Raw genomic sequence first — 27,309 nt, forward strand, 5'->3', positions numbered from 1 at the left:
CCAAAGCCAAATCAATTCACCCCTACAGAGTGTTTTTGCACACAAACACACAAAAGGGAATGTCGTGAATGTAAGGACCCACGTTCAGTTCAGTTCAGTGCAGTCGTTCAGTCATGTACAGCTCTTTGCGACCCCATGAACCGCAGCATGCCAGGCTTCCCTGTCCATCACCAACTCCCGGACCCCACCCAAACTCATGCCCATTGAGTCGGTGATGCCATCAAACCATCTCATCCTCTGTCATCCCCTTCTCCTCCTGCCCTCAATCTTTCCCAACATCAGGGTCTTTTCAAATGAGTCATCTCTTTGCATCAGGTGGCCAAAGTATTGGAGTTTCAGCTTCAACATCAGACCTTCCAATGGACACCCAGGACTGATCTCCTTTAGGATGGACTGGTTGGATCTCCTTGCAGTCCAAGGGACTCTCAAGAGTCTTCTCAACACCACAGTTCAAAAGCATCAATTCTTCAGCCCTCAGCTTTCTTTATAGTCCAACTCTCACATCCATACATGACTACTGGAATAACCATAGCCTTGATTAGACAGACCTTTGTTGGCAAAGTAATTTCTCTGTTTTTAATATGCCGTCTAGGTTGTCCATAACCTTCCTTCCAAGGAGTAAGCGTCTTTTAATTTCATGGCTGCAATCACCATCTGCAGTGATTTTGGAGCCCCCAAAAATAAAGTCTCTCACTGTTTCCACTGTTTCCCCATCTATTTGCCATGAAGTGATGGGACCAGATGCCATGATCTTAGTTTTCTGAATGTTGAGCTTTAAGCCAAATTTTCCCTCTCCTCTTTCACTTTCATCAAAAGGCTCTTTAGTTCTTATTCACTTTCTGCCATAAGGGTGGTGCCGTCTGCATATCTGAGGTTATTGATATATCTCCCTGCAATCTTGATTCCAGCATAGGAACCTGGAATGTTAGGGCCATGAATCAAGGCAAATTGGAAGTGGTCAAACAGGAGATGGCAAGAGTGAACGTCGACATTCTAGGAACCAGCGAACTAAAATGGACTGGAATGGGTGAATTTAACTCAGATGACCATTCTACATACTACTGTGGGCAGGAATCCCTTGAAGAAATGGAGTAGCCATCATAGTCAACAAGAGTCTGAAACGCAGTACTTGGATGCAATCTCAAAAACGACAGAAAGATCTCTGTTCCTTTCCAAGGCAAACCATTCAATATCATGGTAATCCAAGCCTATGCCCCAACCAGCTATACTGAAGAAGCTAAAGTTGAACTGTTCTATGAAGACCTACAAGACCTTTTAGAACTAACACCCAAAAAAAGATGTCCTTTTCATTATAGGGGACTGGAATGCAAAAGTAGGGAGTCAAGAAACACCTGGAGTAAGAGGCAAATTTGGCCTTGGAGTAGAATGAAGCAGGGCAAAGGCTAATAGAGTTTTGCCAAGAGAAAGCACTGGTCATAGCAAACAACTTCTTCCAACAACACAAGAGAAGACTTGACTCATGGACATCACCAGATGGCCAACACCGAAATCAGATTGATTATATTCTTTGCAGCCAAAGATGGAGAAGCTCTATACAGTCAGCAAAAACAAGACCGGGAGCGGACTGTGGCTCAGATCATGAACTCCTTATTGCCAAATTCAGACTGAAATTGAAGAAAGTGGGGAAAACCACTAAACCATTCAGGTATGACCTAAATCAAATCCCTTATGATTATACAGTGGAAGTACAAATAGATTTAAGGGACTAGATCTGATAGATTGCCTGATGAACTATGGACAGAGGTTCGTGACATTGTACAGGAGATAGGGATCAAGACCATCCCCAGGAAAAAGAAATGCAAAAAAGCAAAATGGCTGTCTGAGGAGGCCTTACAAATAGCTGTGAAAAGAAAAGAAGTGAAAAAGCAAAGGAGAAAAGGAAAGATATACCCATTTGAATGCAGAGTTCCAAAGAACAGCAAGGAGAGATAAGAAAGCCTTCCTCAGTGATTAGTGCAAAGAAATAGAGGAAAACAATAGAATGGGAAAGACTAGAGATCTCTTCAAGAAAATGAGAGATACCAAGGGAACATTTCATGCAAAGATGGGCTCGATAAAGGACAGAAATGGTATGGACCTGACAAAAGCAGAAGATATTAAGAAGAGGTGGCAAGAATACACAGAAATATACAAAAAAGATCTTCACAACCCAATTAATCACGATGGTGTGATCACTCACCTAAGAGCCAGACATCCTGGAATGTGAAGTCAAGTGGGCCTTAGGAAGCATCACTACAAACAAAGCTAATGGAGGTGATGGAATTCCAGTTGAGCTATTTCAAATCCTAGAAGATGATGCTGTGAAAGTACCACACTCAATATGTCAGCAAATTTGGAAAACTCAGCTGTGGCCACAGGACTGGAAAAGGTCAGTTTTCATTCCAATCCCAAAAAGAGGAAATGCCAAAGAATGCTCAAACTACTGCACAATTGCACTCATCTCACACACTAGTGGTAAAGTAATGCTCAAAATTCTCCAAGCCAGGCTTCAGCAATACGTGAACCGTGAACTTCCAGATGTTCAAGCTGGATTTAGAAAAGGCAGAACCAGAGATCAAATTGCCAACCTCCGCTGCATAATCAAAAAAGCAAGAGAGTTCCAAAAACACATCTACTTCTGCTTTATTGACTATCCCAAAGCCTTTAACTGTGTGGATTACAGTAAACTGTGGAAAACTCTGAAAGAAATAGGAATACCACACCACCTAACCTGCCTCTTAAGAAAACTGTATGCAGGTCAAAAATCAACAGTTAAAACTGGACATGGAACAACAAACTGGTGTAAAAAAATAAATAAATAAAAAAATAAAAAGCAAAGTAAGTACAGACAATAAAAAAAAGAAAGAAAGAAAAAGAGTATGTCAAGGCTGTACATTGTCACCCTGCTTACTTAACTTCTATGCAGGGTACATCATGAGAAATACTTAGCTGGAGAAAGCACAAACTAAAACCAAAAACCTCGAGAACAATATCAATAACGTCAGAAAAATCCATCACCCCAAGTTAAACACCCTAGTTTTCTCCCAGAATTGCGGAAATCACAGAAATCAACACAACCAAAGGCCTGAAGCACAAAAATCTGAAAACGAGAAAAAGATAACGTTACTGTTTATTTCATCTAGCCCTTCGTGCAAGTAAGTTCCTACTTCCTATCCCACTTCAACTTCATAGGTCCTGCACTGTACACACATGCTCACCATACTCCACGCATCTTCGCCCCTTCTTGGACCTTCCACACAGCGGAGGCACGCACTTTCAAGCAAAAAGTCCTGGATTCTCTCCCACGCTACGGGAGACCATCTCGTGTTTAAGCACCAGATGACGGACCAGCAGCCCCTGCGCTCAGATATCTACATACGACACGCCCCATCCATGACGTCAACGGGAATCCGCGCTTTTCCCTCCAGCCCACGCCCCGCTCTAGTCCCCGCCTCCCTCTTCCCACGCCGTCCGGCCCGGCCTACCTGCAGGCGGGCGCCCTCTGGGAGAAAGGACGTCCGCCTCCCGCTCCTGGTCTCCCATCCTCTACGTGTTAGGACCCGGCGCGCTCGGCTGCCTGCCTAACTTTTGTCCTGCCCACCACCGGTCTGGCCGTCGGCTGAAGCCTGTGCACCTTTTTTCAAATAACGGCGTTCAATGCGGAGAACAGAACATTTAGCAGTCCAGAGGAAACCGGTTCCTTTCAAATCCAGTTGTCTTTGTGATGTAGTATCGTGTGTATGTCTAGTAAGACGCATTACGCATCACGACTGACCGTAAACTCAGTTCCATTCGTGAAAATTGTGTCATTCATCAAAAATTTCATTCATTTTATTTCCAGATTCAGGTGTGGTTTTGACTCTGGACAGATTTTAACACCTGTCTGTATCCTCTGTCTAACTGAGACAGGCTGGAACCTGGGACCCTTTGCTGCAGTGTTTGCACTTGGACACACTGAGGCAGGAATTTGATGGGCCCCAGGGTGAGCAGCTGCAATCTATCCCCTGTAGACAGTTAACTCCAGGCTAAGAGCAGGGACTTCCCTAGTGATCCAGTGATTAACTCCATACTCCAGTTCAATCTCTAGTCAAGGAACTAGATCCCACATGGGACAACTAACAGTTTACATGCTGCAACTAAAGATCCTTCATCCCTAATAAATAAATATTTTGTATAAAGATAAGATGCTCCAAGATAAGGATATTAGGAGGAGCAAGAGGAGCTGAGTCCTTATTGGATAGAAGATAGAGACCACCTATTTTGCATTCTTGAGGTCCAGGAGACCTTCACAGACTACACATGCTCAGAAAAGTTCCTCCCAGGTTAAAAAGGAGGGGAGGAGCCACCCGGTAATTGGTGGTGTCAACCTCCCAGGAGGCCTCTGTGCTGCAATCCTTCTTAGCAAAAAATTTCACATACATGTCAGGAAGGGCCCCTGGAGAGGTAGGGTGTGGAAAAAGAGATAATTGGCCAAAAGTAAACAAAGACCTGGAAGAAATGCTCTATATAAGTGATTTGAATCACCTCTCTGATGCACTGCTCCTCATTAAGGAGGACACCCACACCCTTTCTAAGTGTACATCTCTGCCTTACTTCTATCTTAAATAAGCTGTGTATCTATATGCTCTCTGACTTGTGTTGTGGCTCTAATAATAAACTTTGTACCTACTTTTACAGCTTTTGCCTCTTTGAGAAATTCATTTTTCAGTAGAGGCAAGAGCCCGGCCAACCATGCTTCTAGCCCTAGCTTCTGATGGAATGGTGGCTAGGATTCCTGGTTTTCACACAGGCTACCCAGGTTCAATTCTTGGACAGGGAACAAAGATCTTGCTTCAAGCGACCACTCACTGCTGTGTCCTGGAGATCAAAATGTCTCCTCCAGCAACAAAATACAAAGAAACAATAGGGACTAAAAACAACTGCATGTAAGCAGTTGGAGAAGATTATGGACAACAAGATACAAAAAGACCAAAAATTCAAGTGTCATCTATGAAGAGCCAGTGGCAAAAAGAGAATCAGTTCAGTTCAGTTCAGTGGCTCAGTCGTGTCCAACTCTTTGCGACCCATGGACTGCAGCACACCAGACTTCCCTGTCCATCACAAACTCCAGGAGCTTACTCAGACTCATGTCCACTGAGTCGGTGATGCCATCCAACCATCTCATCCTCTGTCGTCCCCTTCTATGCCCGCCTTCAATCATTCCCAGCATCAGGGTCTTTTCAAATGAGTCAGTTCTTCCCATCAGGTGGCCAAGGTATTGGAGCTTCAGCTTCGGCATCAGTCCTTCCAAAGAATATTCAAGACTGATTTTGTTTAGGATAGACTGGTTGGCTCTCCTTGCTGTTCAAGGGACTCTCAAGAGTCTTCTCCAACACCACAGTTCAAAAGCTGGGAGCAAAAGCAGAATACTGCACATTCCCCCTGCACACTACACCACCAAACTCATAGGCAAACCACCTAAGTCAATTTTAAAGCCTGATCCCTCTGTAACAGGAGGGAAAGGGGCAGGGCACAACTTTTGAAAGAATGACACAGCCCAAGGACACAACATAAACCGGTTTTAGAATCAAATGGGACCAAGACGGCAGACAAGACTAGACCTTGATCCACAATCAGCAAGGAAAATGACACATCCAGAGATGCCATGACAGTTTCAAGGCAATGTTGAAGCATTGGAAGATAGCCAAAGAACAGGATACTGAGCCCAATCTCCTCGTGGTGCTGTGAGGTCACCATGCTGAAAGTGAATTCGGCAGGCCCAGGTCAGTCTTAGTAGCACTTGTTAATAAAGTTAAAACAAACAAAAAAATTCTTCGGCCAGGTCATTTGTAAATATGGAAAACAATGTTCAAGTTATTTAGACATCATAATGCTCCTGCCTAAACCTTAATTTTAAAGTCACTGAAAATAATCCAGGACTTCCACCTATGGCCATAGTATAATAATGTCACTAGATTAGACTTCTTGCCTTCAGTTCAGTTCAGTTCAGTCGCTCAGTCGTGTACGACCGGCTCTTTGTGACCCCATGAACCGCAGCACGCCAGGCCTCCCTGTCCATCATCAACTCCCAGAGTTTACCCACACTCATGCCCATTGAGTTGGTGATGCCATCCAATCATCTCATCCTCTGTCGTCCCCTTCTCCTCCTGCCCTCAATCTTTCCCAGCATCAGGGTCTTTTCAAATGGGCCAGCTCTTCGAATCAGGTGGCCAAAGTATTGGAGTTTCAGCTTCAACATTAGTCCTTCCAGTGAACACCCAGGACTGATCTCCTTTAGGATGGACTGGTTGGATCTCCTTGCAGTCCAAGGGACTCTCAAGAGTCTTCTCCAACACCACAGTTCAAAAGCATCAATTCTTCGGAGCTCAGCTTTCTTTTTTTTGTTTGTTTTTTGCTGGTAACATCAGTTTTATCGGTTGGGGTGGCAGCTAGCCTGGCTGGGGGCAGGGCCAGCCCTCAGAAGTTGTTGAGCTCCAGCAGTGTCTGGTCGAGGGTCTGGTGGATCTCCATGATCTCCTCCTTGGCACTGGCCAAGGTCTCTTCCAGGTCATCGATGGTTTTCTCCAACTTTGCCACTGACCTTTCGGCAAACTCTGCTCGAGTCTCAGCCTCCTTTAGCTTCTCCTCCAGCAGTTTGATCTCCTCTTCATATTTATCTTCTTTGGTGGAATACTTGTCCGCTTGGGCTTCCAGGGATTTCAAGTTGTTGGTAACAATTTTCAGCTCCTCTCTAGGTCCCCACATTTACTCTCAGCCACCTCAGCTCTCTCTTCTGAGTGCTCCAGCTCTCCTTCCAGGATCACCAGCTTCCTGGCCACCTCCTCATATTTGCGGTCTGAATCCTCGGCGATGTGCTTGGCCTCCTTCAGCTGCATCTCCTGCAGCTCCATCTTTTCCTCATCCTTCATAGCTCGGTTTTCAATGACCTTCATTCCTCTCTCGCTCTCATCAGCTGCCTTCTCAGCCTCCTCCAGCTTCTGCAGGGCTGTAGCCAGACGCTCTTGTGCCCGGTCCAGCTCCTCCTCTACCAGCTGAAAGCGGCAGTTCAGGGAGGCCACATCTGCCTCAGCATCAGTGGCTTTCTTCTCAGCCTGCTCCAGTTTCTCCTGGGCATCCTTCACTGATTCAGAATACTTTTCCACCTCGTCCTCCATCCCTTTTAGCTTTTTCTGGAGGGCCTGCTGCTCCTCTTCCAGCTGCTTGCAGCGGTCCTCAGCTTGCTTCTTGTTAGCCTCGGCCTGCTCTGCGCGGTCGATGGCATTCTCCTTGTCCAGTTTTAACATCTGCATCTTCTTCTTGATGGCGTCCATGGTTGCGGTGGGGGACTGGCCGGCCGGCGGGCAGTGCGGACCAGGAGAACTGGGCTGGCCTCACGGACTGGGCGCACGGGTGGCGGGCGAGGAGCACCAAGCGGGACTGGGATGTCCCTGCCGCGTGGGCGCCTAAAAGGCAGGGAGGGACCAGGCGGAGCCGGGGGCCAACACCCTCCCCCACTGCGTCCCAAACCTTGTAGGGGCAGAAGCACTGCAGGGTCAGGGGGCGCGGCCACCCCCTGCACCCACCCCCTCCCGGAGCTCAGCTTTCTTTATACTCCAACACTCACATCCGTACATGACCACTGGAAAAACCATAGCCTTGACTAGACGGACCCTTGTTGACAAAGTAATGTCTCTGCTTTTTAATATGCTGTCTAGGTTGGTCATAACTTTTCTTCCAAGGAGTCAGCGTCTTTTAATTTCATGCCTGCAAACACCATCTGCAGTGATTTTGGAGCCCCCCCAAATAAAGTCAGCCACTGTTTCCACTGTTTCCCCATCTGTTTGCCATGAAGTGACGGGACCGGATGCCATGATCTTCGTTTTCTGAATGTTGAGCTTTAAGTAACTTTTTCACTCTCCTCTTTCACTTCCATCAAGAGCCTCTTTAGCTCTTCTTCACTTTCTGCCATCAGCCTGGTGTCATCTGCATATCTGAGGTTCTTGATATTTCTCCCGGCAATCTTGATTCCAGCTTGTGCTTCTTCTTGCCTTAAACAACCATAAAAATGGGCAAAATGTGTGAAGCACCTGGTTATACACACTGGACAGAGGCAGTGCAAGACTCTGAGTGCCTGAGAGAGAGTTCTGGAAATGACCTGCTGGTGGTACAGCAAGCTGGAATTCCAGCAGAGCACGGTGCTCACACAAAGCTAAGGCAGAGATCAGACGGCAACTGAAACAACTAGAATCTGCAGAGAACCAGAAAGGAGAGAACAGTTTACAGGCTAGTTTTCAAAAATCCATATTGGGTGTCCTGCCAGTCATTTGCTGAGTGCTAGGCTGCTCATGGGTGGAGCACTTATGCAAGGCTTATGGGACAGCAGATGCTATGGGGTGAAAACCAGAACAGAGATTTTAGAAGTCTCTGCGGGCAACACTGGAATTCAGGCCTTGTTAACTCTTTATCACCCTGAGCATTCAGTTGATAACTCCAGAGAAGACTGTTTTAGGAGGAAAGACCATACCCTAGTGAGAGGTCTACTCTTGATCCTCCCCCCAAAAGTGTAAAACTAAGACCTGACCAGGTTAGCAGGGTTTGGAGGTTGAGTCACACCAAGGAGGGCTTTGGGAAACACCTTGGACTTTCCACAGATCTACCAACACAACCCATAAATCCAGCCCTACACAAGTTCAAAGTCATTGGCCAGTAATCAAAGCGCTTAGTAGAACAAAAGTTGATCCATTTTGGAGAAAGATACCAGAATCCAGAGTCTCTATAACGTTATCATTCAAAGAGTCCAGTAAACAAAAGTGAAACATGCAAAGAAACGGAAAAATGCTACCCATTCAACACATAGTTTTAAAAAGAAAAAAAAAAGACAACTCCAAGATGTCTCAGATGCTGGATTTAGCAGACTTTAAAGCAGGGTTGTAGATACTAGCTGAGATTTGGAAAGCAGAAATAGAAGTGGCTGTCTTATTCGCCTGGACCCTGGGAAGAGCTCCGGAGGTCACCAGCACTGTTAACCCCTCAGAAAGGTAATTTATCTGCTGGTACAAACAGACTCGCAGCAAGTTATACTTCCTACCAGATGTCCTCTTACTGTTTCACAGCTCTTGGGCCAGGTAACTGTTGTGTTCTTTGACAAAGAGCAATAGGAGGACACTTCTACTTTTAGGGTTGGGAGTTTAAAAGCAGTAAGAGACTGAAGCAGGTTCTATCTAGCTCTTCTTTGTGGGCTTCGCTTCTCCATTAGGACCTCGCAAGCGTGGGCTCAGGTACCCAGCAAAAACCGTTGAATCCTAATCCATTGCAAGTTTCTGTTATTAAGGACATACCAGGGTGCTTCTAGGATACACGTTTTAAAAACTCAAACTGTGTAAACTCTAAGGCGACACGGAAAGTGCAATCAAAATGGAAGCAAGAATGGTCAAGCTCAGAGAACGTGTATGAAGTACACGTGTAAGAAGAAGTACTTATCTCCTGGCAATAATGTAGTCACGAACGACTTCGCGACTAAACCACAGCAACATCATGTCACATTACCAAGTGAGCACCGCGCAAAGCCGCTCGCCGTATTAGAACACGACAATCATGAGTAACACCGCTAGCAGAAAAAAAAAAAAAACCACTGCACTAAAAAAAAAAAAATCACCACTGTCAGGAATACAAGAGATGAAATGAGTCCTGAACACTTGTTGGCAAACACTGGTGCTGAAGCTTCAATAGTTTGGCCACCTGACGCGTAAAACTGGCTCATTGGGGGAAAAAAAAAAACCCCGATTCTAAAAAACAGTAAAAGCAGAAGAAAACCTGACAACAGAAAACTACACAGTTTGACCTCATCACCGATTCAATACACGTGAATTTCAATAACGTCAGAGTGTTGGTGAAGAAGAACTGAAACCTAAACCCAGCATGCTCCAACTTGCGGGACACCACAAAAATAGACAGCGTTCAACTGCCGTCGGCCGCGGCTTTTCAATAATCATAAAAAAAGCTCAAATGAAAAATAGTTAAAAAGGCTACTACTGCTGCAGAGAACAAAACTGCGCGACTTGTTAATGCACCCTCACAACAAAACGAGGTAGCTTCATTCACACTCGTCTAACGTTCAACAACTAAAAGATCAGGGGAAAGCGCGAACGCAGTCCCCCACTACCACAAATTATGCAGTCGAGTTTCCCACATTTGGGGAAATCGCAGGGGTCAGCACATCCGGAGTGCAATGGATAAGCCTCGCCCTGGGAAAACCACCTTCGTGATCATGGTATCTCCCCTGCCAGGTAAGTATGAGTTGCGAGCCTGCCACCCCAGCCCAACCTCGTACGCCCTGCACTGTACACACAGGCTCACTTTACTCCTCGCATCCCCGCGCCTTCTTGGACCTTCCACACAGCGGATCCACGCACTTTCAAGCAAGAAGTCCTGGATTCTCTCCCACGCCACGGGAGACTCCATCTCGTGTTTAAGCACCAGATGACGGACCAGCAGCCCCTGCGCTCAGATATCTACATACGACACGCCCCACCCGTGACGTCAACGGCAGCCCGCGCTTCCCTCCAGCCCACGCCCCGCCCTAGGCCCCGCCTCCCTCCTCCCACGCCGTCCGGCCCGGTCAACCTGCCCGCGGGCGCCCTCTGGGGGAGGTGACGTCCGGCTCCGGCTCCTGGTCTCCCATCCCCTAATGTGTTGGGACCCGGCGCGCTCGGCTGCCTGCCTAACTTTTGTCCTGTCCGGCACCGGTCTGGCGGTCGGCTGAAGCCTCTGCACCTTTTTTCAAACAACGGCGTTCAATGCGGAGAACAGAACATTTAGCAGTCCAGGGGAAACCGGTTCCTTTCAAATCCAGTTGTCTTTGTGATGTAGTATCGTGTGTATGTCTAGTAAAAAACGCATTAAGCGTCACGACTGACCGTGAACTCAGTTCCATTCGTGAAAATTGTGTCATTCATCAAAAATTTCATTCATTTTATTTCCAGCTTCAGGTGTGGTTTTGACTCTTTGAACAGATTTTAACACCTGTCTGTACTGTCTAATTGAGACAGGCTGGGACCTGGGACCCTTTGCGGCAGTGTTTGCACCTGGACAAACTGAGGCAGAAATTCGATGCGCCCCACGCTGAGCAGCTGAAATCTGTCTCCTGTGGACAGATACTCCAGACTAAGGACAGGGGCTTCCCTAGTGGTCCACTGGCTAAGATTCCACACTTAACCAATGCCTGGGGCCCGGGTTGGATCCCTGGTCGAGGAACTAGATCCCACCTGGGACAACTAACAGTTTTCATGCTGCAACTAAATATCCCATGAACCTAATAAATTAAAAAAAAACAAAAACAAAAAACTTCTTTAAGATAAGGATGTTACGAGGAGCAAGGAGGAGCTGAGTCCCGCTTGGATAGAAAATAAAGAGACCACGTATTTCCTATTTTTGAGGTCAAGGAGATCTTTGCAGACTACCCATGCTTACAAACCTTTTTCCTGGGTCAAAAAGGAGGTAGATGGAACCACCCCTTAATAGGCGGTGTTAACCTCCCCCTAGGCCTCTGTGCTACAATCCTTCTTGGCAAAATGATGCACATGTCTGTCAGGAAGAGCCCAAGGACAGGTCAGGTGTGGAAGAAGAAATGAGATACTCATCCAAAGGTAAACAAAGACCCGGAAGAAAGGCCCTAGGTAAGTGATTTGAATCACCTCTCTGATGCACTCCTTCTCGTTAAGGAGGACACAAACCTTTCTCTCTGAGTGTATATCTCTGCCTTGCTTCTGTCTTAAATAAACTGTGTATCTGTGTGCTCTCCAACTTGTGCTGTGGCTCTGCTAACAAACTTGGTACCCGCTTTTACAGCTTTCGTCGCTTTAAGAAGTTCATTTAAAAAAAAAAAAAATAAGAAGTTCATTGTTCAGTGAAGGCACTAGTGAGGCCAAGTTTGCTTCTGGCCCTAGCTCTTGATGGACTGGTGGCTGGATTCCTGGTGTTCACACAGGCTACCCTGGTTCAATTCTTGGACAGGGAACAAAGATCTTGCTTCAGGCCACCACTCACTGCTGTGTCCTTGAGATCCAAATGTCTTCTCCAGCAACAAGATACAAAGGAACAATAGGGGACAAAAAATAACTGCGTGTATGCCGTTGGTGGCAACTGCGGACAACAAGATAGAAAAAGACCAAAATCCCAACTGTCGTCTCTGAAGAGCTGGTGCCAAAAACAGGGTACCCGGAGCAAAAGCAGGGTACTGCGCATTCCCCCTGCACACAACACCAGGAAACACAGAGGCAAACCACCTGAGCCAGTCCTATAGCCTGACCCCTCCACCCACCCCTATCCTCACCCCGTGTGAGGAACCAGCACACCTCCCCGCACCAGCACACCTCCCCCCACCAGCACACCAGCACACCTCCCCCCACCCAGGGCAAACAAGGGAACCTGTTACTTGTTTTGCTGCAGCAGGGATCCCAATAAAGCCTTACCCGACTTTCTAGTCTGTCCTCTTATCAATTTCTATTGATTAAGGAAGGCTAAGGTGGTGCTTTAGTCACTAAGTCGTGTCCGACTCTTGTGACCCCACGGACTGTAGCCTGCCGGGCTCCTCTGTCCACGGGATTCTCCAGGCAAGACTCCTGGAGTGGGTTGCCATTTCCTTCTCCAGGGGATCTTCCCCACCCGGGAATTGAACCCGGGTCTCCTAGGAACTCTTGATAAATAGATAAGCCGAAAGCCATCAAGCGGCTAGGCTGGACTGGTTGATCTGGTTGAAGATGACTAATCAGGTAAATATTTTTGGCTCCATGTGTGGATGCTCCAAAAGTTCTTGAAAGTTTAGTAGTGAAATAAATGTGGCAAATTTCCCTGTGTCATGCCTGCCAGAGTCCTCCCTTTGACACCTCTGAGACAGCTAAGCCTAATTGAACTACTTTCCTCATCAGGATTTCTCAGTTTCATATACCACCCTTTTCCTTGGCTCATAATTATTTTCTTCTTCCATAATTATTTAATTTATTTATTTTGTTTTTGACTGTGCTGGGCCGCGCTGTTGCGCATAGGCTTTTCGCTAGCTGTGGCAAGCAGGGGCTACCCTGTAGTTGCGATGCTCCGGCTTCTCTTGGCGGTAACCTCTCTTGCTACAGAGCACAGGCTCTAGGCTAGCGGGCTCAGTAGGTGTGGCACACAACACAGGAACATTCCCTTACAAGAGATGAAACCTGTGTCCCTGCATTGGTCGGCAGATTCTTAAATATAATTATTACAATTAATTATTCTTAAAATTACACTTCATTTTCTCCTTGACACAGTATTAACAGTTGAAGGTCAACTGACGATAATGATTGTGAGCAACATAGAAATAAGTCATCAGCTATCTGATAGTGAAGGAAAGCCGAAAGTCTGAGGACAGCAAAAATAGCCCAATAAATATTTCGAGTTTACTTTGCCTCCCGGCCCAGGCCGAAAGAAAAGAATAAGTATCAACATCACATTAGCCATAACCAAGTGGTTTTAAATGTTTGACAAAGTGAGGAATAACATGTGTAAAGTTCAAGGAGTATACGCTTCCGAGACGATTACCAGTGTACACCAACCTGAATAACTAATGAAACATTAGCAAAGATCCAAGGTGTGATAAATCACCAGACCACGAAAGGCTTCCTCACGACTTCCATGAAAGAGCTCAGAGTAATCACACACACACACACACCCCTCCGAAGAACTGGGTTTGTTTATTTGGAAGGAGGGGCATGGGCCTGACTTCTTTCACTCAGCGTAACGTCGATGAAATTTAACCATAGTTTTCAGGCAGTTCTTTGTCTCTGTGTGCGTCCCTTGTAAGAATATATCCCACTATACTTATCTACTGTTGAACATCTGAGTTGTTTCCAGTTGAGGATATTCTGAAATGGTACGATACAAACATTCTTTTATGACTTTTCAAGGACATACACATTTCTCTAGGGCAGCCCTTTCCAATAAAATAATGCCAGGGTTGACCCTTCAAATAAAAATTTTAGGATTTTCTCCCCAACAAAGTGGGTTGATTCAGAAATAGCCGGGGAACCACAGAGCAGGACAAGTAAACTGTGGCAAAAGCATAGGCAAATTGCACACAAAGGAGAAGGAACATTCTTTGAGAGAGAGAAAGGGAAAGAAGCTGAGAGGACTTGTTCTGAACCAAAGGACACTGGAGAAAAGTGAAAGTTCAGGGTGGTGACAGTTTCTCATTGGCCGAGTTGCTGATATCTTGCAGGAGATACAAGGTGCATCTTGTTCTGTCCGGGCCTATGATTGATTGTTCTTTCCTATTGGTGATTCTTCTGTTTCCGTCTATGATGGACAATTCTTCCTGTATTTGAACTTGACTGGTAATGCAGGAGAGCTCCCCCTTCTGGTCTCCTGACTCAATTTTAGTCAGGTTTCCCCTTCTTAGCATTACACCAGTCACCTGGAATTTAAACTTTTCAATTATAATCTATTTTAAAAGTTTGTGAGATTTACTACATAAAAAAAAAAAAAATCTCATCATTACCACATGCGACACTAAAAACACTACAGGTGTTCAGTAGTTACCTGTGACTCGTACCTGTCACATTGGACAGCACAGGTCAAATGCATAGCACAGATAAACGTACGATTTCCGGGCCACAGCACGTATGACCCTTAGTCGATGCTGCCAAGTCTCTCTCCAACTTTGTTGACCTTACTGACACTCCTTTTAGAAATGAAGAAGAATTTAGAGTGCTCTCCGTCCTGTGAAATTTTGGTATTGTTTGCCTTTTTATTTTTCGTTCTTAAGTTTATTGAGGTGTAGTCTACATAGTAAAATTTGCCAACATTAGACTATTTTACACTCTATACTATGATATCATATCTCTGCAAAACTGGATTTGGGTAGTTGCTATGATAGAAAGCAAGTGCCATGCAAAAAAAGATGGATGCCTAATAAGAAATAAGGTGACACTTCGAAAAAGTTTGCGAAGCTATGCAGCGCACAGCATCAAGGTTATGATTCTGAAATGTCAGAGCACCAAAAACAACAAACCACTGTACTGAACTTTTGTCAAGGGAACACATAGTAATATGCCCAGCATCGGCCATATACGAACAAGATACAGAGATATTTGTAAACAACAACAGCATTCCCCAACGAAGGCGGTATTTCTGCTGTCAGCCAATCCACCAGGAAATTAGGACAAACGGGAAGGGCAAAGAGAGAACAAACTTGCAGGCAACGAAAGATGATTCATTCATTAAATCAATTTAATATAGTCAAAGGATTAACGTTAACTATAGATCATGAATCTGTAATTTAAGCAGACCCATGTTGGAACACGAGAATGTTGGAATCATATACTGGTATATATGGAATCATATATTACAGGACACCTAAACGTACGTGCCAGATATTGTAGGGGGAATGATTGAGTCCTCTGGTGTCTAGAATTGTAACTATTCATTCCCCTTTAAAGATATTAGTATATTCAATATACTGCAACACATGAATTTAAATTTTTAGACGTGTAAATACTCATTGGCTGTGTTGGCTTCTCTGAGCAGTACAACCAGTATAGGAAACTTAGGAAGTCCAATGTAATTCAGATTTTCAACCTAAATAAACCCAAGACTTAAATACTAAAATATGATACCACCATTATTTTCTGCACCTTTATAAGATAATCTGAAAATACATACAGAGGTGGTGTTAGATCAAAACGAGAAAAACAATGTAATTTTTCTGAGTCACTTCCACGAGAAAAAAAAAAAAAACAACATGAATAAACATTTTGAAGGCCATTATGTAAATTATTTAAATGGTTTAAAAGTATTAAGAATAATCTGTTATCACTTTCATTCCCTCATTGTTGCTGTTCCAAGTAATCAAGACCATCTACTCAATCTACAGCTGAATCTTTTTTTTCCTTGTCACAAATTTAGCAACAAAGTTTTCCTTATATAAATACCACACGGAAGCATAAACAGTAGAGTATCTTCCCCAGAAACTCTTCATTTTTTAATTTTACATTTATGGAACTGATTCTTACTTTCCTTAAGAGAAGTGACACCTTTAAATTTCGAGAGGCCTAACTTGTCTGTTCTCCCCAGAGTTAAGAGAAAGCGTATTGACTTGTCTCTGAGAAAATATATTTAAATGGGGGAAAGAAATACGTCAAAGCGGTGGGCCTTGCTAGACTTCCCTGGGGGTACAGTGGATGGGAATCTGCCTGCCAGTGGAGGGGAAACAGGTCCGATCCCCGGTCTGGGAAGATTCCACATGCCGCAGAGCAACTAAGCCCTCGAGCCTCCGCTGCCAAGCCTGTGTGCTGCCACTGCTGAAGCCCATGCACCTAGACTCTGTGCTCTGCAACAGGAGACGCCACCGCAACGAGAAGCCTACACACTCCAACTAGAGAGAACCCACACAAAGCAACTAGTACGGGGCAGCCAGAAATAAGTAAAATAAATAAATTTTTTTAAAAATTAGTGAGCCTTATTTAAGGTGAAAGCAGAGTCAATGATGTTTATTAACAACACTTGCCAGTGTGGGAAACAAAATGAAATATAGTTAAGCAATAGTGGAGGAATCTCACTGAGGAAAATAGGAATTCTGTAATACACTTATGAGTCCCCAGTGTCTAAAGCTGTGCTTGAGGTCATTGCTAGTCATTCCTTTTTCTTAAGGGCTGAACTTGCTTACAGTTCTGGAAGTATTCAATCTTGATTTGCAGGTTTGTCAGAAATGCTCACGTTGCTGACTTCATTGCTTCTTTGCAAAGATATAAATCTCTTTTTCTCTGCATTCTGTAGTCTGATTTCAACAATCTTTACCTCATTTGTTGAATGTTTTCAGCTATTTAGAAACTTTCATATGCCGGTGAAAGAAACTGTCTGTTCCATGCTAAAAGTTCAGTATCCTTCCTGTGTTAATCTCTTTTATTAATCTTGAGTTTCTCACGAGGGAACTATTGCATAGTAAGATCGTCCTTACTGTAGATACGACACCTGTCCAGTGCTTGACAAGTATCGACTGGGCCCACGTGGATTTTACCAAACCGTGTAAAGAGGAGAGGTGGACAACTTCTCACTGCTGCCGTGTCACATCCCGGGAAACACCAGAATCATCAAGACAAGCGGCAATGAAAAGAGCCTCACGGTCCAGAGTAACTGTCATCTTCTACCTCACAGGGAATGGGCCCCTGTCAACCACCACTCAGTGTGGATTATCCCCAGAAGTTCACCGTCCTAAAACGAGACCAGATTCCCACACGGATAGGAGAAATCACGCGTGTGGGCGCTGAATCGCTTCAGTCGTGTCCGACTCTGTGCAACCCTATGGACGGTATCCTGCCAGGCTCCTCTGTCGGATGGGATTCTCCAGGCAAGAATACTGGAGTGGGTTGCCGTGCCCTACCCCAGGGGATCTTCCTGACCCAGGGATCCAACACCGTGTAACTTACATCTTCTGCAGTGGCAGGCAGGTTCTTTATCACTAGCGCCACCTTATCAGTGATGAACAAATCAGAGAGAGAACATATTTGTCCCCAAACCACACAGTACGAAAACATCAAAACGCGCAGTCTCTGCACATAAGATTTACTAGAAGAACAGAGCAAACAGGAGCCAATAGCTCTAAGGGTCCGGGTCTGAAGCCGGAGCCTGTGAGGGGCAGGATTCCGGGGGCTCCCACCACACGTCTTGGATGGGCTAATTTTTATCAGTTCAGTTCAGTTCAGTCGCTCGGTCGTGTCCGACTCTTCCAAAAAACAACCAAACCAAAAAACTGTCAAGGAACAAAGTAAACGGGGTGTTCCACGGTAACACCCCATTTTATAGGGGGAGGGACAGGCATCAGATTTTTTTCCCTCAAGTTAAAAGTGTAACCAAAGCTTGTAAATAAAAGAAGAAAGGGGAGAAGGAAAAAGCCTCTGGGATCAGTGAGATTTTTCTCTCTGGATAAGTTGCTCGGCAGAAAGAGGTCATCCTGGCCGTCTTCTCCGGACCCGGTTGACCAGGTCACCAGACAAAACAATGGACAGTTACCGGAGGACTTTAAAAATGTTCAGTGACTAACTCTCCACCATAAGCAATAGAGTAGCTCTGTGTAATGCCGCAGCGTCCCTCTGTTGTCTTTCCCCTTAGTTGGGTCAGGAGGCCACTGCTCCCTTTGTTAGTTAAGAGAATCATAGAGAGATGTATAGAAAGATTGTTGTGTTGCCAAAGTAATTGAAGGAAGGGACGCGGAACGACTGGAAAATAATTTGAAATACGATTCAGTCCCACTTCTGTGGAAGGCAAATTTGCAGGATTCACCAACTTAAGAAGCATACAAACACACTAAAGGTAGCAATTGCACTTCCAGGTTTCTACACTGTGGAAGTAAATCGCTGCACAAACGGTCAGAAGTGTGTGTTCAACCATAATGATGGTTGCAGCATATCTGTCGTCATGAAACCATGAAACCAAATAATACATGAACCATGTAGGAAATGCCTTTCTAAAAAAGAATGCAGAAGCTAATGATGATGGTGGGTTCACTGATAACATTATTGACAGAACAGTTGGTAAGTGCTGGCCTCCTTTTACAGGTGAAAAACCTGGGGCACAAAAGGTATAACTTACTTGTCTAAGTCAGTGTACTTGGCAGCATAAAGACTTGACCCCACCAGAAACTGGATTCCTTGATCTCTCTCGGGAGGGCCTGAGGTAGGCAAGTACGGGTGAACGGGAACACCCGCGCACTCGCAGAGAATAGGGCTGGAAAGGAGAGGTGGCCCCGGCTGGCAGCAGTCCGGAGGTGACCAGGACCCCGAATGCAGGAGAGCATATTTTTGCGTGAGCCGATGTCCAGGTAATAATAATCGGCGTGGAACCCCTTGAATGGTCGTCAGCACGGAAAACCTTGAATGGGTTCTAAAACCTCGACCGCCCGTCCCTGGGTGGGCTCGAACCACCAGCCTTCCGGTTAACAGCCGAACGCGCTAACCAATTGCGCTACAGAGACAGCAACACACCGCGCCCCTCGACTCTTTGTGCTGGAGGCAAGAATTCCCAGGACGTGCCTCCTGCTCCGCAGAGAAACGGTGCCGGTTCCAAAGCCTCGGCAAAACGGAAAGATGAGAACGGTGAATCACACTGGACCTGGGACTGGGTCAAGGCCAGGAGAAGACTACACAAAACACCATTACCCGAGGACGGCCACCCAAGCAGACAGTTCCCGAAAGCTCTTGAGAATACTCCCCCTCCCTTTGATGCATTTCCCACCTGGTCCACTCATCCTCCCACCACAGGAGAGAAGGCTTCCCCTTTGCGTTCTGGGCACAGAGAGCCAGGCAAGAGCCAAGGGGGCAGCTGCACTTCCCCATGGGTCTTCCCGAGGTAGGTGGTTCTAGCGCTCAGGCTGACCCAAGACCGCACTGTCCACCAAGACGATCCGGAGGAGTCCGGATAGCAGACGGTCCTGGGGGTGGGGGGTGGGGGATTCCTACAAGCGCAGAGCGTGCCTGGCCTGCACGTCCTGGAGAACCGAACCAAACTCCCCCTGAAGCTTCTCTGCATCCGAAAGAGAATGGGTTTCAGGTTTCCATGGAGAGAGTGAGAAAGCAAACGTGGGAAAATGTGAACTGTGCAGTTAAGTACAGAATCCACGATGTTACTATTCTTGTAACTTGGATGTGTGTTTTGGAGGGTTTGGGGTTTGGTTTTGAATGAATCTTTGGAACTCGAGTCCCTGATTCTCTTTGGATGAAAACTCTGTAAGGAAGACGCTGGGTTTCTAACAAGCAGGGAGAAAAGAGTGGAGAGGAGAGCTGGGCAGCCCAGGCTGTCCGTTCACTGCATCCGGGGAGTCTCCTCCAGCCTGCCTGATGTCAAGGACCCTGAGGCCGGGACTCACGGGCATTCGGGACTCAGTGAAGACGCCCTTCTGCATTGGACCTTGAAGCAAAAGACAACTCTGATCTGGGCAGGAAGACTCCGAGGAGTGGAGAAGAAAAGAGCTTTCCCTGACCGGGAATCGAACCCGGGCCGCGGCGGTGAAAGCGCCGAATCCTAGCCACTAGACCACCAGGGAACCGTGCAGAGATACCGACTTGGCGTGTCCAGGTGAAAACTGAGAGTGGAAAGATGAAACCAGAGATGCAGAGAACAGGAAAGGAAATGTCCCAGCGCCCCCACGGCTGTAAGCAGCCGTGCGAGGCTCCCAGCCCTTGACCCGCTGCTCATCGCCCTTCAGATCCCCGTTCCTGGGCGACGCTTCTCGTTCTGAGACCAGGTCACAAACTATCCGTTTGGGTCCCTCCTGGTCCAGCTCTAGCGCTGTGTGCTGCCGAGCCCAGGTCATGCTCTCTTCGTGACCCTCGGTTTTCCCTCGAGTCAGGCGCCGACTTGGCTTTCAGCGGGTGATGAGAGGATCCGTCTACCTCCAGATCTCTGACCTGGCTCCGGGGCCTCTCTTGACGACCGCACGCGTACCGGTTCCTTTCCCTCAGCGACCGGCTCAGTTCGTGGAGCCTTACATTCTTCACTTCCGTGTCTTTGGCTGGAGCCCACGGTGAGACCTGGGTGCGGTCTCTTGTCTTCTACCAGGGAGATACAACTGCTCCTCAGGTGTTCCGAGGTGGGGGAAAGCAAGTGAGCGTCACGGGAATGAACTCCATGGTTTTCAGAGACAATCTGTGAACACGTGGAAGAGACCCAGGCGCCCGACAGGGAGCCGAGGGGGCTTCCGGACGTAAGGGTGACCCGGAGTCAGTCTTGTCCTCCCCTCCCCCGCCCCTACTCCCCCCACCCCCCCTCCCCCCAACTCCCCGGGAGGAACTGGGCCTGGACTCACAGGGACTCGGAGCAGAGAAAGGAGGGCTGCTTCCTAGTGCTGAGTAGACTTCCAGGTGGTCACCAGCTCCTCCTACAGCTGCGTCCCCTGCTTCACCCCGGGGATGGGGGTGGGGGGTGGGGAGGGAAGAAAATAAGCGCTCTGTTTCCGCCCGGTTTCGAACCGGGGACCTTTCGCGTGTGAGGCGAACGTGATAACCACTACACTACGGAAACAGGACACTCGGTGCTCTCTAACACTGTATCCATGAAAACCTGAGGTCCCGCCATCAGTATCCAGACCACCAACTTCTAACACTCAAACAGGAACCTTGAAGCCCCAAGCTCTCTCAGGCACGGAGACGGCGGCTCCTGAGGGCCCTGCTTTAGGGTTCCTCATCGCCCCTGAAGTGAGGACCCTCGGGCCCCCACAGGCTGCCTTCGGGGTCCCGCACCCAACGCAGAGTCGTCAGACCCTCAGCTCCGCACCCGATCGCAGGGGTCGCCCCCCCGCCGACTCCCCAGCTCCCGGAAGCCGCAGGGGGCGGGGGGTGCGCCCGAGGCCCAGGAGACCCCGCAGCCCAGCAGTGTGGACGCCGCCCCTCCCGCGCTGCAGACCCGCGCCTCGGTGGCCCTTTTCACGGCGCCGGCGGTCAGCGCTCTGGGCTCTCAGGAATGACCGACGCGTCCAGTCCACCCGGGACCCGCCCTCCCCGCTGCTCCTTTGCACCTGACTCCTGTGCTCTTTCTCTGCAAGCCGGCTCGCCGCGGCACTTCTCCGGTGTCCTCTTGGCAAAAGGGAATCTCTCTGGTGTTCTCCAAAACCTCACCCCACCGTCCCTGGGTGGGCTCGAACCACCAACCTTTCGGTTAACAGCCGAACGCGCTAACCGATTGCGCCACAGAGACAGCCGTACAGGTCTCTTCTGGACTCTCTATGGAGTAGACACTTACTCATTCCCAGGGTACGTTCCCTACCCCCAGGGATACGGCGCCACGTCCTTGCCCCCTACCCGCCACAGATGCCACAGCCCTCAGAGATACCGGGATCCAGGGCTCGGACCCTCCGGGCCTGAACCGAATGAGACCCAAGGACAGCTGAACACCCGGTGGGCTCCCATGATGGCACTTCCTGTTTCCTCGCCTACACCCAATGAATGAGAGTTTGCCCACCCTGGCAAAGGCCTTCGGGGCCGAGGTTGTGCTTAGGTTTCCTGTGTCCACCAGGCGGTTTCCACCAGGACCGAGGTCGCGGGGATGGTCGCCCTGGGCCCGCACGCCCAGGACAGGGTCTGGCACTCACCGCGACGCTCTAGGACTTGGAGGAATACATTGTCGTCTTTAGCCCTTCGTCCCATTAAGACCCCTGCGAATGGAAATACGGAAAAGTTTTCGAAGAGCGAAAAGTTCTTTTTAAATGCCTTTATGCCGGTTGTTAGATTTCGCAGCATCCCGTGAGGCGGGCAACGGAAAGGTCTCCGGTGCTCCCGCTGTGCCCAGCTGGGTAGGCTGCGTTCTGTGGGGTCCAGGTGGGAGCGGGAAAGGGCGGGAAGTGAAAGCCAAGCGGGGAAGGCGGGTTTGGGAGGAAGGCATTGAGACCTGCCAGGATCTTGGTCAGGGATCCCGAGAGAGGAGCATTGTCCCAGTCCGGTAACAAGAGTGGGGAAGGAGGGAAAGAGCTGGTGCCGGCAGGAAAGCAGGAGGCAAAGCGAGGAGGGGAGGGGAAAGATGGGAGGGGAAGGCCAGGGAGGGGAGAATCAAAGAATGTGTGCTTCCACCCGTCCCTGCTCCTTCTCTTGCCTTCTCTCTTCCTTCCTGCTCTTCTTCCCATCCCTCCAACTGAGAAATGTTGACACAGCCACATCTTGAGAAGAAAGACCCAACGAATCTTGTGCCCAGGAGCACAAGCTCTGGGTTGTAAAAATGGTTCTGCCCTGTGTGGCCTTGAACAAATAAAGAAAACTCTGGGTATCTCCCTACTTTCTTGTGCAAAATGGGAGCAGTAAGAGGATTCTTCTTCATTCAGCTGTTGTCAGATGTGCCTCGGTTTAGAAACTACTGGATCAATAATGCTATAGGCAGCAAAATCACAAATACGATTATCATAATCCTCTGAATCTTTTGACAATCACTATCCTTATTTATTTCACCTGAAAGTAGCTTTCTGCCTCTAGAAATTTCTGTAAACTAATTGCTCTTGCGGTTTGCTCCGCTGTGGCCAGACCACCCCGTTCATCACCGGTTCTCTGCTTGCTAGACGGGGACCCACGTGCAGGTTGGAGGACATGGGAAGAGCACAGAGCGGTGGGGAAAATGAGCCTTTGCGCACCCTTTGGGGAGGCCTCTGGGACCAGTGGGGTCCTCCCGCTGCCTTCTTTGGTTTCAAGGGAGCTCCAGGAGGGCGGGGATCTGGTGGCGGTCGCTCTTGTGTCCCCTCGCCGAGAACAACTTGAGGGCCTCCTCACTCAGTCTCCCAGAGACCCTCAGAGTGTCCTGCCCAGAGAGCAAGGTATTCGTGCTTCCTGGGATGGTGGGAAATATTCCCGCATCTTCCTCCTAACTGTGGAAACCGGAGGTGGTTGAGGAGCGCTAGCGACAGAAGAAGGAGGTCCAGAAAGACAGGGTGGACTGGGAGGGGGAGGGGGAGGGGCTGCAAAGGGGGGATGGGGAGAAAGAGAGCGAGGAAGAAGGGGAGATGAGAGCGAGGTGGAGCCGTACAAAGGGAGGCGGAGAGAGTGGGAGGACCAGCCAGAGGGAAGCGGCAGTGGAGGAGCGGGAGGAGGAGGAGTTACCTCCCCAGGGTAGTTCTGTTCACCGGCCCCCCAGCACAGGCAGCTCCCACCACATCCCCACCAGCTCCTTAGCTCTCAGGCTTTCGTCCCTCAAAGACTGTCTCTCCACCCATTGCAGTTCTAATCTCGTTTGATTTTTCTCCCTGCCCTTTGTGAGAGCCTGGTTCTCTGGGTTTCCTGGCCATTCTGTGATCTGTCAACATACTTTCTGTGCATTTCTTCTCTTCCTATATCAGCCAGAGACCATTACTGGTCCTTGCACTCATCAACTTTGACTGACCTTCAAGGGCTCCTGGAGGAGCACTTTGTGTTGTTTGTTACCCCCCAGCTTCTTGATTTTCCAAAAGGAAGTTTCATCTTTTCATCCCGGAGCTGTGAACTTCCTCCTCCTAAGAGGAGCCTCCCCTTTGCCTCCTTCCTCCTGTGTCAACCTCTGTCCAGTCTCTGGGAACAAAGTACCTGTCTCCAGGCAACACTGGCCACCTTTCCGACTCCTTTCGTTGGGCCGCAGCTCTCTTCTTCAGATGCTGTTTTGTTTTGTTTTGTTTTTCTGTTCTGTGTATTGGATGAGGGAAGAAATGGCTTTGGGATAGAATGAAGAGGTAAAGATTATTACTTTGAGACATCATGTGGATTTATACTTATTCTACATGCAAATATTTAGTGTGGTGGTATTTTGTGTACATAAATACTGTCTACACTGTAAGACAACTTGGATACATACCTTCTAAATATGTGTACACTTTTTTTTTTAACCGTGCAATTTCTGGATATGTTCAGAAATTGGAATGAAACTGACGTGACCAAGCTCTGACAAGAGTCTGTGACTGTCTAAGTGTCAGAGCCCTGCCTCGTGGGCTCCACCACATGTGGTTGATTTGGAGCCACCCCAGGTGCTTTTGGCCTGGTTTGTCTGAGGGTTTTGTGTAAATGTTCATTTTTCCTTATACAGCAAACCTGACAAATTTGGGGAGAAAAACTTACCCCCCAAATCAGAACTGTATGGAGAAGAAAAGGAGAGTTCTCCTGCCTCCCTCTCCACTCCACACACTTTATATGTTACACATAAGAGGTGGTGGCTTTGGAGTGTAATCGGTGCTACAAGAAAGCCGAGGGACCCAGGAGATCCCACCTCCTGCCCTGACGATCATCTGCCCTCTCTGGGCTCCGGGGAAAGGGTGAAGGCAAAGGAAAGGAAAATAACACTCTTATTTGCAGAAATTTTACCTCAGCACGGGACACTCTGGCAAACCGAGGCAGAACATGCGGTTGATGACGGTGACTTAAGGGGGGTGGGGGGGGGGCCTTTCCTGACCGGAAACCCAGAGTGGAAATTTTACTTCATTGTCTGAGGTGCGAGTGAACTGAGAGATGTCAGTCAAAGGAGAGGAGCAGAGAGAAACCAAAGAGGGATGAACACCAAAGCGGGTCATCCGTATTCAGATCTTGTCGGGTCCTTGGAAGAACTGCCCTGAGATTATGGGTGGGACGTATGGAGCCTAAAGAAGCAGGTGCCGTTCTCTGGCGATGGAAAGACGCTGGCTTTCAAAGGGGTTCCATGGTGTAATGGTGAGCACTCTGGACTCTGAATCCAGCGATCCGAGTTCAAATCTCGGTGGGACCTTTCTCTTTAATTACAAGAAGGACACGTTTTACTCCCCTCATAAGACCTACCTGCTTTCCGGCTCCCGCGACCCCCAGCGGCGTGGCTCACACGGACCCTGCGGACAGATGTGGGACCGACCGGGACCGGGGGCGTCCTCGCTGGGCCCGGGCGGCTCTGCCCATCCCCGGCCGTCGGAGGCCCGGCGCCTCCCTTGCCCTCGACCCCCCCTCCCCAACCCCCCCCCCCACCACCCCAGCCAGGGGCGCAGTGACCCAGCCAGTGCTGCCCCCTTGTCGGGTCCCCTGGGTCTCGGGGGTAAAAGGCCGAGGCTGCGCCCACCGAGTCCTGCCCCGCGAGGGGGCCTCACACCGCAAGTCTTGTAACTGCACGGTGGTCCCGGTGCGTAAATGGTGGCGGGGAGGGGCTGCGATGTCGCTGATCAGCCAGGATGGGAGCTTTCGGGTGGAAGGTTCCAGACCTGACTGGGGATGAACTGTGTTTTATTCAGGTTCTCTATTATTCCGAATATTAATTGACCCTGTCCCAGTTTTTTATGATTTTATTCAGAGTTTCTCGCTCCTAAGTCTCCGCTGGGCACGCAAAGCCGCTGTTCCGCCAAGATTTGAACCTTGACTCCTGGAAATCGCGTCCTTTGGTCCCAAGCTCAGCCCGAAAGAGGAGCGCGGGTCGCGGATTCCCGCATCTGAGGAGACCCCAGGCCCCTGACCCACGGCCGCCCGGCCAGGCTGCTCCAGGGCGGAAGAGGAGACGAGCCACTGGGAGTCCGCACCCCCGGCCGGGCCCCCTTCGTCCTGCCGAGACTCCGCTCCACCGAGAAGACAACCCCACGACATGAGCGGATGGAAACACTTGAGTCCTCTACTGCTCGGGAGAAAAATACGGATGAGGCCCGTGATGGACTTGAAAAGCTGGTTAAAGCGTTCTCTTCGCGGTGCTAAGGAGCATCTCTCTCACGCTTGTATTTTGGAACTTTCAGCGGTTACAAAGGACTCAATGACGCAGCTGTCTTTGGAGGACGGGAAGAGAAAGGTGTGAGGCCGGTGAAAAGATCCGAGGAAGGGGAAGGGCAGGAGAGACCCGAGGATGAGCCAGAAGGGAGAAGGGGACTGGCGGGTACCGCGGCGGGGACGGTCGCTGGGTTGGGGTGACCACAGCGAGCGCCTCACTCTGGAGCAGTTCCCACCCTTTACTGACGTGTCCGGGAACCCGGTTCACCCTAAATCGCAAAGCTGCTGGCCTGGCATTTGTCCTGACCAAGTTTCCTTGGCGGGTTCCCTGCGGAGCGGTGAGGTGGGCTGTGCGAGTCCGCAGGCGAGTGGAAGTCCTGGCGGCTGCCTTGGGGATGACTGGCGGGCAGGGAAACGCACACACTCCACTTTCCCCCTTCGCAGGCCCGTCTGCAGGGCCTGGGGTGGGAAACTGGAAAATCGGAGCGTCAATATTTATTTAGAGATAAGGAGATAAATAGCCAAACAGTTGGTTACCTGACCTGAAACTGTTTATTCTTGGAAAACAAGAAATGTGGGATGGGATCAGGGTCCACTTTCTCCCATAACAAGTTTTGGGGCATATGTAACTGACTATATATATATATACACACACACATATATAAAACTGACTGTATATAATATATATGTACATATGTTACTGCATATAATGTATACAGATATATTATATGAGTAAAATTCACTGCTTGTGTTTCCAACTTAAATTTTTATGTAATTATATGTACCAAGCTTTTAAAATGCTGGGTCCAGTGTCATGTGTAGAAATGTCTTCCATTGTAAAAACGTAAAAAAAATTGGGCGGCTGTGGGGGGGGGGCGGCATTCTCGAAGCAAGCAATTGGACCATTATTCCCCTTTTGATGGGCTGATCACATGAGCTAGTAAACAAACTGGCAGATCCTCTCAGCCCAGGAGGTCACTGCTTTCGTCTCTAGGAAGGTTCATAGTCACTGAAACGTGTCAGTAACAAATCAAATCACACCCAGTCTTTATGCAGTGTTGCTCCCAAAATGCAAGAGGTTACACCCAATGAAGACACGCAAAGTGCCATGTGCCCAGGCATGGTCTACAAGTTTTAAATGGGTTTACTCACTTAATCCTTTCAAAAG

At 48.4% G+C, this 27,309-nt stretch overlaps 1 long non-coding RNA gene, 6 other non-coding genes and 1 pseudogene across 8 annotated transcripts; 1 reads left to right on the forward strand and 7 right to left on the reverse strand.

Moving 5' to 3' along the window:
• Positions 1–6,370: 6,370 nt before the first annotated feature.
• Positions 6,371–10,474, reverse strand: LOC145507738 (uncharacterized; annotated as a pseudogene). The gene has a single exon (XR_014055090.1). The product of XR_014055090.1 is annotated as an uncharacterized LOC145507738 (transcript).
• On the reverse strand, positions 10,110–10,273 carry LOC145508158 (U1 spliceosomal RNA). Its single transcript, XR_014055413.1, has one exon. It is a non-coding gene; the product is annotated as a U1 spliceosomal RNA (small nuclear RNA).
• Positions 10,475–16,459: 5,985 nt separating the features above from the next.
• On the reverse strand, positions 16,460–21,598 carry LOC145507739 (uncharacterized). Its single transcript, XR_014055091.1, has 3 exons — positions 21,506–21,598; positions 20,798–20,884; positions 16,460–20,686 (listed from the first exon to the last, which is right to left on the reverse strand). It is a non-coding gene; the product is annotated as an uncharacterized LOC145507739 (long non-coding RNA).
• TRNAN-GUU (transfer RNA asparagine (anticodon GUU)) lies at positions 18,894–18,967 on the reverse strand. The gene has a single exon. It is a non-coding gene; the product is annotated as a tRNA-Asn (tRNA).
• TRNAE-UUC (transfer RNA glutamic acid (anticodon UUC)) lies at positions 19,964–20,035 on the reverse strand. The gene has a single exon. It is a non-coding gene; the product is annotated as a tRNA-Glu (tRNA).
• Positions 20,940–21,012, reverse strand: TRNAV-CAC (transfer RNA valine (anticodon CAC)). Its single transcript has one exon. It is a non-coding gene; the product is annotated as a tRNA-Val (tRNA).
• A 12-nt stretch (positions 21,599–21,610) lies between the features above and the next one.
• On the reverse strand, positions 21,611–21,684 carry TRNAN-GUU (transfer RNA asparagine (anticodon GUU)). The gene has a single exon. It is a non-coding gene; the product is annotated as a tRNA-Asn (tRNA).
• A 3,435-nt stretch (positions 21,685–25,119) lies between these two features.
• Positions 25,120–25,191, forward strand: TRNAQ-CUG (transfer RNA glutamine (anticodon CUG)). Its single transcript has one exon. It is a non-coding gene; the product is annotated as a tRNA-Gln (tRNA).
• The last annotated feature ends 2,118 nt before the right edge of the window (positions 25,192–27,309 follow it).

Source organism: Giraffa tippelskirchi, chromosome 5 (genome assembly GCF_054371585.1).
Source record: "Giraffa tippelskirchi isolate mGirTip1 chromosome 5, T2T-mGirTip1v1.2.pri, whole genome shotgun sequence".
Lineage (NCBI taxonomy): Eukaryota > Metazoa > Chordata > Mammalia > Artiodactyla > Giraffidae > Giraffa > Giraffa tippelskirchi.